We start from the raw sequence: 12,976 nt of genomic DNA, 5'->3' as shown, positions 1-12,976 counted from the left end.
AGAGGGAGAGAGAGAGAGGGAGAGGGAGAGGGAGAGAGGGAGAGGGAGAGGGAGGGAGAGGAACAGGGAGAGAGGGAGAGGGAGAGAGGGAGAGGGAGAGGGAGAGAGAGCAATGGAAATGGTAAAGCCCACTCCTAGTGACATACTTCTTCAGCTAAGACCACAAACCCCAAACAGCACCACAACCAAGAGACCAAGTTCTCAGATGATTGGGATTGTAGAGGACAGCATATTCAAACCACCACACAGGTGTGAAGCGGTTAATAACAGATATTATTTGACTGTGTGTAACGCGCATTTTGAAAGCCCTTACTATTTGTGGTTCTTTAGTTGATTTGGCTTATTACATGGGTTTGGGAAACATGATCCTTATGGTTGCATTACAAGTGCATTTGACTGCTATTTTCATTTGCTTGCACAGTCTCTGAAATGTAGTAATAGTAAAAGAAGAGAAACAGTTGCATGGGTGAAGGTGTATCATTCAGACGACAGGCAAATGACAGGTTACCGCATACCAGCTGTTGTACTGAGGAGCACACAAAGTTGTCCTTTCATTGTCTTTTAAAATTCCCCCTCCTTATCTGGGGGAAATTAGAAGATCATTATTATTGGCGAGACACCTGCTCCACATAAAGAGCCTGGAGTTTGCAGTAATCAGCCTTGAGAGAGCCGCCTTGTAATTGGCTCATAAGAATGGCAGGGTGTAGAAAATAGTTAAGGCCTTTTCAATTCACATGTGCCATTACTGGGAACTCATTAAAGATATGAGCAAAGTAAAGTGTAAATAAGGAGTCTCATTCTCTATAATTACAATTGTGTATATACTGCCTGCTTCCTGCTTCCAGTATTCTGAAGAAAACCTCCCTGTGCCCAGGCCATTTGGTCCATGATCTGTGGGTTTTCAGAGTACATTGTGTCCGTAAACCTCAAGACAGTTTGGGGATATGGCCCATGGGCAGATCACTGTGGTTTACACTCTCTAAACATCAGTGGTTCACAGCCAAGGTACACTGAATATATTTACATGGTGTTGCAGCATTGAGTCCCATTCATGAGGCTTCATGGATGTATAGTTCTAACTGACTAATATAGATATAGGATACTTATAGATTATTTTCCTGTAATGCCTACATTTGGAAAGATCACAGAAAGACTGTAAGGACTTCCACAATAGCCAAGCCAAAAAGGAGCTTAAAGATGAATGAAACCTTACACCAAAATGTGGTGGGCATTGATGCCCTTCCTTGACCTGTGCATTCATGAAACATGAACTAGCACACACACATTCATAGAAATGAACAGAAAAGAGAACGATCTTCTACATTTTTGCATTGACTTTCTCAGGAGAGTTACCAACAAAAATTTATTCATGCAGATAATATAGCAAATGAGAGGAGAATGTGTGATTCCACCAAAGTCTAATGTGTCAAACCAGTAATGTTACTGGGATTTTCTAATACACACGAAGAGTGAGAAGTTACCTCTAGGACCCTAAAACAAATGCATTACCAAAAGGTCTTAGTTCTTTATAGGGATCTCATGGAAGCCACATCATGGAGTCCCACTTACAATTAACCTTCCACGTTCTACATATGCTAGTATCTCTCAATAGCATATGAAGGTGAGGGAAGGCAAGAGAGAGTCATGGCTAGACTTCTAGGTAAAAGTCTGGTGGACTTCCCACTATGTCATCTGGTGTGTACTGTCTGTCAATAGTTCCATTACACTTATCAGAGACCTGGCTATAACTGTGCTGTTCTGTTCATTAGTTACCATAGTCCCTGGGCCAATGTTGTCTGTACTCTGAGCTGGTAATGGTAAAAGCATGTTATGCCCAGAAGAAATAGGTCACAGTGGAACATGTATTCTCAAAGGACTTAGAGAGAAAGAAATAAACACTGTCATTCCTTTTCAGAGCACTTTCCTACAGATCCTCTCACTTCTTTTGCTGTCTTTGTATTGGTTGCATGTCTCATGGTTGTAACAAAAGGCTGGACCAAAAGCAAACTTAGAGGGGACAATGGTTTTATTTTGGGCTCACAAGTTGAAGGTTCAACATATCCTAGTGTGGAAGGCATGGCAACAAGGGCATGAGGAAGTCATTCGCATTGCATCCAGACCTAGGAAGCAGACTGAAATGGATGTTGCTGCTTAGCTCACTTTCTCCTTCTAATTCAGTTCAGGATGCCGGACAGTAGAATGATGCCTCCCACAGTTGAGCCAGGTCTTTGTACATCAGCTACCTTGATGTGATAATTCTTCAGACATAACAGAGGCTTGTTTCCAAATGATTTTACATCCTGATCCTTTGAAAATAATAATCATGGCAAACCTTATTTTAACTATAAAATACTTGCTAGCAGGTTACAGAGAAAAGGCAGAGAGTTTGTAACAAATCCCCAGATCTTAGCACAAGTAATGACATGTTAGAAGCACAATTATGACTTTAAATGCAGCACGTAAGACTCAACACATGCCAAAATGAGAACAAAGACAAGATTCATCAAAGACCTGGCCCATATTTCCAGGAAAGTCTCCAAATGTACTAACCTTTTTTCTTGGCTTCTATATTTCTACTTCTTGCTACCTAAAGTGTGATAAGCAAGGTCTTGTCTTTATATATAAAAGACAAAAGGTTCAAGAACTTTGGGATGACTGATTTGGACAAGTTCTGCAGTTCATGAGCTGCAGTCCAGTAATACATTTTCTTTACAGCTTTAAGAGTATGGTTTAGTGGTGTCTTTTAGGATCCCTTCACAATGTTCTGGAGGCAACAGTAAGAACCCCAAAGGTGGACATGACACTGAGTTACTGGAGAATCTTAGATTTCCTCTGTATCTAAAACAGATAGAAATCAGACAGTTCCTTGGTGAAGCACACCCTGAGATATTTCACGGTTCCACAAACTTCTCTGACCTCTCATCCATGCCATCACAGGCGCTCCCCATACCTGCACCCTAAAACAGAAAATTACAGTAAGTCCTCAGAACCTGTTGCAATTGAAGGTATGTCTGTTTACGGTGCCTCCTAAACAGGACTCTTAGTAAAGAATGGGCAGAGCGCCGATTCTGGTGTTCAGGATCCAAGTGAGATATCAGTAGAGTGCCTGGTTTATGTCCGTGGGGTGGCCACCTCTGGCTGTCTCTACTGTTTGCCTGTTTCATGTTTCTCTGTGTGTTTCTGTCCATTTCATTGGTTAGAGAAACACACCTAAAATGAAAGGAGGAATGAGCAATCCCAAGACCACTGACACTAGCACGGCCTCTACCCACAAGATAGTATACTACTTCCTCATTACCCTTCCTCTAGTGGTGAGGAGGTACTGAACAGTGAAGGCTGGCTGAGCAGAGCACAACCCAAGGAAGGCTTTGCACACAGAGATAGATATGGTGTTTATTTCTTATCCAGAAAACACCAGGTCGTCTGTGAGGTAGATTGGCCCTCCATTGGAGTCAGGTAGCCAGTGAAAAAAACTCTAGATCACCAGATGGTCTAGGTTGTCTAGAACACAGTAAATGGAGACCCCCACCCAGCCCAGCCAAGTTCCCTATTTTGACCAGTGGCTTTCTCTGCTGCAAAGGTGACCTCCCTGACTTAAGACCTGTGCCCTCAGGTTGGGGACCTGAATCTTCTTGACTCAGTGAGGAACAGAGCAACCCAGAGCTCAGCATCTTTCTTCAGCTTTCTGCTCCAGCACAGCACCGACCATGCTTCTAAAAAGGGTAATAGTTCCCCCTGGCCAAGACTGTGCAGAAAGGGTTAGATTCCTTTACCTCAGGTCTGTTTCCCCTCCACACACACACAGTGGCTCTGGTTATGGTGTCTTTCTTTTTACGTTCAAGAGTGTCCTTGTGGTTGTATCTGGATGGCTTGACTCCATCTCCCTACAGATGTAATCCTCAAAAGTTGGAGTTAAAGTCAACCAATTGGATGTTAGTAGAAAAGTAAGCTAGAGAGAGACAGAGACATAGAGAGAGAGAGAGACAGAGAGACAAAGAGATAGAGAGCGTCAGAGACCAAAAGAGACAGAGACAGAGAGAGGTTAATATATGAAAGATACCAGTTGGCAGAGACTGGAATTGAAGTTATGGGCATTTTTGAAAACACCCATGGTCATAGTATACGGTGGGTGCTATGTAAATGATATATTCTTGTGCCCTGTGCTTTTATAGTCTCGAATCTGTCCCTCTCTAACCCATCCATTTTCAGCAGTACCTTTCTGTTTCTGAGTAAACTTTCTCTATTTTTTTCACTATCATGAATCTTTGGTTTAATTATTTGCTCCAGAACACAAAAATATGGAAACATCAGCATATGTCCTCTGAATACAAACCCATGCCCCTAAATGGGCTCATTGGAACCAATCCTGGACCATCTTCATATTTTCTGACTTACAAAGTCTCGGGCTGGGAATGCAGAGTTGCATTTCTTGTAAGTTCTGATATAGACACTGAAACAGTTTGGTCAGAACTTTAATGATTTCTAAGGGATTAGAATACTAAAGGCCGTTCTAATAGGGTTGTAAATCAACACACTTTTTCCGTACACTGGTAGACATACCATGGATAGGTTACAATAAAGCAGGGAATCTCTGCTATAAGCCTCAAATGCCGTGTAGTGATATTCTTACCTTTCTTCTTGGTGGACGCTAAAGGGTCTGTTTGTACATTCAAATGAGTTTGCCTAATAGTCATAGCAGGTCACATAAAAGGTTGACAATAAATGGACACTGAGCTAAAGATAATTAAACATAACTTGTAAGTAGAAAAAAAATACCTTTCAAGCTTTAATAGAGCTACTCAACTAACCAGGCTCCCTTTATATCTTGGTCATCATTAAATATTAAACTACTAATTTTACCTTACAAATAATATTAGAGAAAACATTGAAAAAAATATATATACACACATATGTATACACACACAAACACATATATACATATATCAAAATATAATTGAACCAGGACTTCTAAATTGAGAGAATATAAGTGCTATGGAGATGACTCAGTTGGTAAAGCACTTGCTACTCTACCATAAAAACCTGAGTTAATTCTCAGCATTTATGTAAAAACCCAGGCATAGTATCACATGCTTATAACCAACCCATGTGCTGGAGATGCAGAGTCATGGCAACCATGACAACCTCTGAAGCTTGCAAGTCAGGCAGTCACAGGCAGAAACATTGCCTCAAAAACAAAGGTGGCAGGGAGAGAAAAGGTAGATATTGACAGGGGACAACATCCGAAGGTTGTCCTCCGACAAATGGCGGCCACCACACACACACACACACACACACACACACACACACACATGCATATACACTTATGTTTGTATACTTATGTATACTTATGTATACAAACATACAAAGAACACAAGTTTCAACAATAAAGAATAGTTAAGTGCATTCTGATACTTTGCACATGAGAAAAATAGAGCAAGCATGAAAATTGACCTTCCACAGTTAAATTGACACAGAAAGTTACTGATGTGATATTTAAAAACAATTTAGCAAAAAGTACTTCTTTATGTCAGATATGTCTATAATAAAAAAGAGCATCCTTTGTTTTTAAGAGGAATGAAACCATTGTATTGAAAACCAAGACATTAAAAAAAAAATCAAGAATTTATCCATTCTTCCTATGAACACAAAACTACTTACGGGAAAGTTATTTAAAAAAATATTCTAGGGCTTATGAGATGGATCAGTGGTTAAAAATATTGGCTGCCCTTCCAGAGATCCTAAGTTCAATGCTCAGAAACCATATGAACTATAAAGGTATCTGATGCCTTCGTTTGGCATACGGGTGTACATGCAGATGGAGCACTGCAACATTTAAAAAATACATAAATAGATAAAGTTTTTAAAAATCTAGATATATTTAAAAAAAAAAACGTTTGCTATTGGACACAGTACAAAAGACTGAGGTATATATTTCATATACCAAAGCGGATCTGGCTTCCAGGTTCTTCCAGCATGGCATTGCTCTGTCCTCACCTTACATAACCTGCCCCCAACCCTGAACTTTCCAGCTCACGAGCTGCCCTGCCCTTCCCAGAGGCTCCACCCTATGTGATCCAGACAATTTAGATTTTCTCTCTCCCTTTTCTCCTCTTCTCTCTCTGCATGGGCACCTCTTTCTCTCATTCCCTCTCCCTTCCTTACCCTCCCCCATTTCCCCTGGACAACATCCCTGGCCTTGGTTTTTGCGTCCAGTGAACTCGCCCACCCAAGAGTAACTTCCCAATAAACCTGCCTTTAATATAATCCATCCTGGATTGAATTGCCTCCTCTTACCAGTGGCAGAGAAGTACCCTATCAATATCTATATAATAAAATAGATATGACAATTTAGCATGTAGCCATTTTACACTTTTTAAATGACATATTCTTAACTATAAGTTTTGTAAGGTGATGAGATTTATACACGTGAGTGCTGGAGCTAGAGGAAGACAGAAGAAGGCATCAGATCTCCTGAATCTGAAGTCACAGAATGTTGTAAACTACCTTGATATGGGTGCTAGAATCCAAACTCAGGTCCTAGACAAGGACAACAAGTGCTCTAAACCACTGAGTGATCTCTCCAGCCCCCACTTTAAACCTGGTCACGAAAAATAAATGTAGGTCATATATTTGACCAAAAATAACTAGAGAGTTGGGATCCCTTGGGAAGGAAAATGCCAGCACGTATGAAATAGGGCTGATTAGTGGAAACAGACCACGCATGTCACCAACGGCTTAGATCTAAGCAGTTTTCAAGAACTAACAGACAGATACAGTAAAACAGCTTCACAGGAAAGCAATCCGCAAGTCAAGTCAAGACATGCTGTAGATCAGTGTTGGGATGGCTCATGCCCTTTATTTCCAATTGTGGATTGCTGTGCCTGATATTTAATACTGTCATTTCTAGGGTCCATTACTTTCTATGTGTAAATGTTTTTCACTTCCTCACTTGATTAGAAGGAGGATTCTTTGATTCTTTGAGATTATGTTACAAAACAAGCTGCAGTGGGTAAGGTCCTAGAAAGTCACATCGCCCTCAATCTGGCGAAAGGCAACACTAAAGATAGGACATGGGGTGAAACATGCTGTTCATTACATCAGAATGAGTAAACTGTGGAACCTCTCCCACTATACTAATATCTTTTTTGTGTGAGAAAGAAATATGGCCTTGGATAAATAAAGTGCTGATGGCTGGAGCAGAGGCAGAGGGACAGAAGCATGGGCAAGAACACGGCAGTGGGAAGGAGGCCCACGGAAGGACATAACGGCAAAGAAGTCGGATTAAGTTAGAAACCAGATGAGAAACTGCCCAGTAAAAAGGCCAACGGCCTTAAACTATATTGATATATCCATAAGATGGATGTATCCCCTCAAAGTCCTGCAATTGATCAGAAGAGTATAAGACAAGTGTTAACCAAGGGAACGAGAAATAGGTTTGTCTCCATCTAGATTTAAGTAATATAATAACAATCACCACAGGACAGTCGGAGCAGATTTATCAGTGGATATGTGAGGAAGCAACACAGACTGTTACCTGGGTATCAGAAGGATACAGTCTTTGTTAAAGATTATTCCCCTCTAAACAGATTTGCTGCCCTGGTCAGATTTAGTTCTTTATTTAACATGGCCTAGGATCATCTGAGAAGACAGGCTTGATTGAAGGGTGGCCCAGATTAGATTGGCTGTAATCTGTTCACATTCATAGGGGACTGTGTTAATTGTTAAGTGCTCTGGGTAGGCCCAAGCCACTGTGGGTAATACAGATTCCTGTATAAGCAGTCCTGGCTGTATAAAAGGCTATTTGAGCATGACCTAACAAGCCAGATATCAAGTATCTTCCCACAGTAGTTTCTACTTCAAGCCATTGCTTGAGTTGCCCTGACTACACTTAATGATGAACTGTTCCCTGGAAGTCTAAACCAGATAAATCCTCCCCTCCTCAAAGTTGCTTTTGGTCTGAATGTTTTATTATGGCAATATAAATGAAACCTGAACATACACTGAGATGATTCATGAGCAGATACTAGAATGGTAGGATTCACTTTAAAAATAATCTTAGTTGAGTAAATCTGAGTCCATGTGTACTAAGAGTGGGAAAAAAACCCAAAAAACTAAGGGTCTATATATATAGGATTTATTTCATTTCAAAGTATATCTTAAATTTTTTAGGATAAAAGAGATTTTTAAAGTGAAGCTATGGGAATTGGACAGGACACAGCTAAAATAACTCCACTGTGAAAGAAAGTGAATGACACATCCACATACATGTGAGAAAGTTTGAAGAGAAAACTTAAAAAGTAATGTTTAAATTTCTGGGTAGTATAATTAGTGATTTTTTTCTAGAAATCTTTCTTACCTGCTCACAGTTATTAAGGAGAGGATATTTTCAGAAAAAGCTGGGTGGTGGTTATCACTAGAAGGTAGAACAATTTCTTTTTTTTTTTTTTTTTTTTTTGAGATAGAGTCTCTGCATATATCCCTGCCTGTCCTGAAACTCACTATGTAAATCAGGCTGGCCAGATGTGCTTGATTTCAACATTAAAAGTGTGTGCCACCATTTCCAGCCACCTCCAATTGTTAATACAATTGTTCCATCCAGAAAGCTCATGAACAGAATAATAAAAGTTAAACTGGTGGGTAAAGAGAAAGGATTAGTGCTCTGTTAATCTTTTCCTGGGGTTTGGGACTGAAAGGCTCCTTGCTTGGAATAATATAGCACCACAGATTGTGTCTCACAAAGCTTTAAATAAGGAAAGTGGCATGTTTCACAGGTGTGGCAGAAAGAGCATAATTGGACCCATTAAATATGAAGCATGATTATTCCAAAGGTTAATGAATAAATAATGGTATTTAAAGAGTAAAACTAAACTACAAGTTAACTGAAATTAGTGATCATTTCCCTTCTGAAATATCACCTGCAGCTCATGGAGTGAGCATATGTTGAAATTGTGAGTAAGTGAAAGAAAAGAAATGGGGTAAAGAAAGGAGGAAGTTAAAAGAGGGGTCAAAAGGAGAGGATCCAAGGAGAACAAGATATGATAATATGTAAGTATAACGATGCCATAATGAAACCCACCATTTCTTTTGCTAACCCAAAAATGAATTAAAAACATAAAACTAAGGCTGTTTTTTTTAAAAAAAAGCTTAATTCCATAAAAAGTTCCCCCAAAGACAACCCAAAAATCCTTTTTATTACTTTGTTCCAAAGATCTCCCCCAGAGTGAAATATTGAGCCCAGTCCCATGAAACATCCTGGAACACATGCACAGCATGAGGTATTTTGCCTATATCTGTACACTGCCCTTTGGTGATGCTAGGATCCATACTTGAAGCCTGTTTGGAGTGACTACTAGTAATTAAAATTCTTTTTCAATTTTTTTATTAACACAAGTAATACTACTTATTTCTTTGGTAGAGTGTATTGTTTCAATACTGTAGTGTGTGTGTGTGTGTGTGTGTGTGTGTGTGTGTGTGTAAAGACATAGATAGGTAGATAGATAGATAGATAGATAGATAGATAGATAGATAGATAGATATAAATATATATCTATGTTTGTGTCTGTATGTGTGTGTGATAGGTAGGTTCATATTTGTGTGTGTATGCCTATATATGTGGCGGCCAGAGGTTCATGTTGAGTGTCTTCTTTTTATATTCTGACACAAGTTCTCTGTGAGACTCATCTCTTTGTCCTGTTTTTAGATTACATTTACTTTCTACCATGTCCAGCTTTATATAGGTGCTGGGAATTTAGCTCCAGTACTCCTCTTATTCACCAAACATTTCATTATCCTCCTAGCCCCACAATAATGAATTTTTATAGGATAAAAAATACAAACTCAGCAAATCTTTCACATGGAAAGGAGTGACAGGATCCTCATAGCCTCTCCTGGTGCTGTCTACAAGCAACTCCTTCTGAGTTATTCTCCCAGGATCCTTGTGATTTCTCCTGGTGCTGTCCATGAACATCATTTGCTATGCTATTCTCTCCAAACACCACATGTGTGGACCAACGACGAGGAGGATAAACTTCCTTTTCCCTGTGATCACAATATAACCATTTCATCGTGCAACAAGCACACAAAAAGCTTCATGTGATTTGAGAGGCAGTTTTGTAAATCACCTTCTACTGTGACAGGCCCGTATCTCTGGGCCATTCACAGTGTTTTCTGATAGCACACTGTGCTTCTAAAACATTGTGTGACTTTTGCACTGGAAGGATTCTAGCCTTCAAGTGAGCCACACAGTAGGGGAAAAAAAAAAGACAATGGGTGTAGCAGTTTGAGTAATACACACAGTTTTTTAGTGGATTTTTCTGGGTTTGGTCTAAAGAGTTTGTACTTTCTTAAGTGATGGAACCAAAAGTTGGATGGGAAGTTCAGTTTGAGGAATTGAGCATGGTTCCTCATCTTCTTCTCAATAGCAGGATGAGGTAGAGTCACTGCGACCTCAGGTGCACCGTGCCAGAGGAAGAACTCAGTAGTGAGCAGGTGCTGTGACCCTTTGGAAATGTAGCTCTTTTGGGAGCAGTGACACTTGTAGAGACATTGCTATCATCCAGCCTAGGACAATGATTAAGAAGGGCCAGATTGGGGATTATAATTCAAATGAGCTGCCTTGTAAAGAACATTGATATTTTCTTGAGGTCCTTTCTTGAGCTGATAATTGTGGACAATAACAATGCTTTGCTCAAGAACTTGTTCGCTATGTTAGATGAGGTAATATGTGAGTCATTAAACATAATGGATACTATGAAGTAAGCAAGAGATGAATGTTAGCATGATAGTAGGTGTAGTTCATCTGGTGAAGAGCTTGCCTAAAAGCCACAAAACAAAACAAAAAATGTTTGAAGCCCAACATTACATAAACTCAAGTGTATTGGCACATGGTACCCTTATATTTGGGATGAAGGCAGAATATGAGAAGTTCAAGGTCATCCTTGGCTACCTGAGCTTGAGTCTACCCTGAGCTTCATGAAATCCTACTCTAAAAATGAAAACAAATATTAACTAGAACTAATCTTTGATGGCAATGTGTAATTAAGTCTCTTGGCTAGAAAAGATGTCCATAGAGAAACCATAGAGAATGATAGAACTTTAAGTTTAGGTGTCTTCTTTTTAAACTTAATTTCAACTTCTTCTAACTGCTTTCTGCCTTTTCACTAACATGACTCACAATGAGGTTGACATCATCTCCCTTCACATAAAGGACTACTTCCCTCTGCTCCCTAGGATGCCTGCATTCTACACACAATGAACTGACTTTGTTTGGTCCTAAGTATAGCTGAGTATAACCTATGGTTTTGACTGGAAACTGACATAGGACCTGCTCAAAGCACAGTGAATAGGGCTAAAATCCTGTCCCTTCCAAGTGGCTGTAAATTTGATTTAATCCAAAAAAAAGTAATTAAAAATGGGAAGAGAAGAAAAGAATAGCTTAAAGATTTAATGGAAGCCTGTCTCTAGCATGGAAAGACAGAGTAAAAAGAGAGAGCTTATTTCATTTTTACTGCCTCTCAGGAGAGGCTTGTATGACCCAAGGGAGTGACTTGGTAAAGCTATCAGCACTGAAAAATGTATAAGTTACAGATTAGCCTCTCTCCTGGGAATGGGATCTGGGTAGCCTCCCTGTCACTATGTGTGCAAGCAAAAGCCAGCCCTCCTCCAGAAACTACAGTGATTAAACCCACAACTGGGCTAGCATTTGACTGAAAATTTCTAAAAACATCAGCTTTTTTATATTCCATATTCTCTGATAATAGTCAGATTTGGAGACTTGAGGGCAAGTATCTCTAGCACAGAGGAGGAAAATGGTGGTTACTGGGCAGACTATCTAAAAGAACAGGAATCTCACTCCTCGGAATTACTTCTTCTGCCATCAAGAATAGTTGTCTGAATTCTCTTCAGGCAGTCTACTTTCTGATTCTTCTTTTCAAAATTTAAATATGGTGAAAGTGATAAGAAAAAGAAGTCATATCAGACAGGATTGGTAACACAAATAGCTTCTCTAATCTCAAAGCCTTAGGGTAGATGAGAAGTATGTCTGGAGAGTGGGCTGAGAAAGTAGACTTTTGGAAACATTTGCTTTGCAACTATGAGATCCTAAGTTTAAATCCCCAGAACACATGATAGCACATATCTCTAATCCCAGTGTTCCTACCATGAAATGGGAGAAAACACAGGAAAATCACAGAAGCTCTTGGGATAATTACATTTCTCTATACAGTAGCAAACAGCAAATAGCTGGTCTCAAAAAAAATGTAAAAATAAATGACATCTGAAATTGTCCTCTGACCTCTTCAAACTAAATTGTCATGTTCATACAAACACTCACATGTATGAATACCATACACACATGTGCACACACAAGCTCATACATCATAAACACAGAGAAATAAAAATTTTAAATTTCCCAAGTAAATTCCTAGCGTGGCCATGTAAAAGATTGTGTGACTCAGTTCCCTCCCCAGCAGGGTGGGAGCCTCAATGAGTGATGGTTGTTGCTGTAGATATAAGGCTTGTTTATATAATAATGTACATATTTTCATGTTCCTACTGCCAATGTGAATGACTCCATGGTAATCAGAGTCAGCACGAGTCTGGAAAGCAACGATGTATCTAATGTCTCAGCAAAATTGTACATTATGGGACCTTCAAGTCCTCCCTTAAGGCTGTGGGAAAGATCTCTGAAAACATGAGCTCAAGATTATATAATTGACAGACGCCAAGAGTTGCAGGGGAGCCGCCAGGTGGCAGGGATAGGATCCTCTCAGCTTCCAAGTGGCAGAGGTGGATCAGCTACCTTAGCTGCCCCTCCCTTGCACGAGGCGGGTCTGCCTCCAGGGACTGCTTTGACCCGGAGTCTCCAGTGAGAGCCTCCATCTTCTCTCCAGTGAGTTCCGAAGCCGCCGGGAGCAGACAACAGTGAGGCACAGGCCCCACGAGTCGCAGGGGAGCCGCCGGGTGGCAGGGACAGGAC

The sequence above is a fragment of the Mastomys coucha genome, unplaced genomic scaffold (assembly GCF_008632895.1).
Source record: "Mastomys coucha isolate ucsf_1 unplaced genomic scaffold, UCSF_Mcou_1 pScaffold1, whole genome shotgun sequence".
Lineage (NCBI taxonomy): Eukaryota > Metazoa > Chordata > Mammalia > Rodentia > Muridae > Mastomys > Mastomys coucha.
The sequence above is the reverse complement of the archived record's forward strand: the minus strand, read 5'-3'. Positions refer to the sequence as shown.